Genomic DNA, 2386 nt, shown 5'->3' with positions numbered 1-2386 from the left:
TTTCCCAGGACACACAGGCCTGACCCCGGCAGCCGCGCCCCCCCTCCACCCCCCCCCTCCTCCACCCCCCCCCCTCCTCTCATCTCCTCCGTCCCACGACCATCAGCATCACCAGCATCCCTAAAAAACCAGACCCCACCCACCTGCCACACCCTCCTCCAACACCACCAAGCAATGCTGTCTGCATGTGAATCAGTGAATTAACCATTAACCCCACCCCCCCCCCCCCCCACACACACACACACACACACACACACACACGCATGGTGGCGGCACGAGCACCTTCTTCACACACAATGATGGATTTCCACCTCACGCAGCAGCTGACGGTGGCGGGGGAGGAGAGAGAGATCAGCTGATTGATAAAATTGATTGTGAGGGGAAAGAAGCGTGTGTGTGTGTGTGTGTGTGTGTGTGTGTGTGTGTGTGTGTTGAGCTGCAAAGCGAGTGTTGTGGTTGCGAGGAGGCAGGAGGCGGGAGGCGGGGGTGAGGGGTGAGGGGTGGGAGGGTAACAGGATTGGTCTTGTCTGTGGGAGCCACGGGGAGGACAATGGGGCCGGCGGGGGCGGGGCCAGTGTCACACGCTTCTGCTTTGTGGCTCGGTCAACAGGCGTGTGCCACGGGTGTCGTCTCGCCTCCCCTCCGCCTGCTGTCCGACTCCGGGGGGAAAGAAAGAAGGGAGGGAGGAAGGAGGGAGGCCATGAGAACCGAGGGCCCCGGGCCCTTTAATGAGGGGAGAGAGCTGTTCCTTATCAAAGATGGACGACAAGCCGTCATCACAATCATCATTAGACGCACAATGAGGCTGCAGAGGCGATGAAGAAGAACGATGAAGATGAAGAAGAGGAGAAGGGGGAGAGGAAGGAAGAGAGAGAGAGAGAGAGAGAGAGAGAGAGAGAGAGAGAGAGAGAGAGAGAGAGAGAGAGAGAGAGAGAGAGTCTGGCTGTGCCCTCAGGAGACGTCGCTTTCACAAACTGTTACCAAACTCCTTCGAAAAGCGAGTTTGAGGAGAACGACGAGGACCCCGTCCCCGTCCCCACACACACACACACACACACACACACACACACACACACACACACCCTGTTCTCCCCGTCCTGTCATCCAGCGGCCCGGGGTTCGGGGGTCGGGCCGCCGGCGCCGCGCTCCGTCATCATCAAAAGTTGGGCCGAAAAATCATCTTTGGCTCCTCTGTGGCCTCCAAGTCCTTTTTAATGCTCTGCGCTGGCCTGGAGGTGGAGGGGATGCACTGGGGGGGGGGGGGGGAGGAGGTGTGGTGGTGGTGGGTGGAGGAGGGGGGGAAGGGGAGGGGGGCATGACGCTGCAGCGGCGGCAGCTGGCGGCCCAGCTTGCAGGGGCCATCTCTTCACAATGGAGAGCCTTCCCCCTGGGGGCCAGTGATTTAGGACAGGGCTCTCTGGGACAGGCTCCTGGAGGAGGAGGAGGAGGAGGAGGAGGAGGAGGAGGAGGACACTGGCTTCGGAGCAACGCACCATCCATTCCCTCCCACCTCCACCTCCCTCCTCCTTGTCTTGTCCTCTAAAGCTTCCCTGCTGGTTCCCCCCCGACACACACACCACACACACACACACACACACACACACACACACACACAGCACACACACACACACACACACACACACACGCTCCTGACGCCCTCCCCTCCGTCAGCTCTCTCCTGGACGAGCAGCTCGGCCTCTGGACGGGCGAGCATTCCTGAGGTTGTAGCGCGCTAACGCGTTAGCCGCACACAATAGGGGACGACAACAGGTGCGTGCGGATCCTCTGTCGTCCAGCGGCAGCTGAGAGACGGGGCCGGGGGGGCGGGGGGGGGGGGTGTTGGGGGCGGAGGGGGGGGGGGCATGGGGGGGTGGACCGCTTTCCTCCAACGGAAACAAGGCTTCTCTCTCTTTCTTTTTTAAATGTGTAACCTGGTCTCGTACCCGACCCTGACTCTCTTTCATCCTCTCGGGCGCAGCAGCACCTGCCGCCCCCCCGCCCCCCCCCCCCCCTCTAACCGGAGGGGAGGGGGGGGGGGGGGCGCTGATCCCCGCAGATTCGACTGCAAGGAAAAAACCTGAGCCCACTTGTTTAAAAAGACCACTTACAACCCTCCATGGTGGGAGCCATAGAAATCCTCCAGCAGCCACCTCTGCACACACACACCCTCCCTCCCTCCCTTCTTCCTTCCTCCCTCCCTCCCTCCCTCACTCCCTCCCCCCTCTGAATTATGTTATGTCTGAAATGAGCAGTCATACAGCAGATTGTTCGGTGCAGCCACTTGATATAACCGGTGACAATGCCTCTAACAGAGCGAGGGTCCTGGGGGGATCGGCAGTATTTGGTTACTGCATCCCTGATCTCTCCCCATTGTGGTCGGCTCCGG

This window comes from Clinocottus analis, unplaced genomic scaffold (assembly GCF_023055335.1).
Source record: "Clinocottus analis isolate CAN_PGR_092001 unplaced genomic scaffold, fCliAna1.0.p SCAF_31, whole genome shotgun sequence".
Classification (NCBI taxonomy): domain Eukaryota; kingdom Metazoa; phylum Chordata; class Actinopteri; order Perciformes; family Cottidae; genus Clinocottus; species Clinocottus analis.
The sequence above is the reverse complement of the archived record's forward strand: the minus strand, read 5'-3'. Positions refer to the sequence as shown.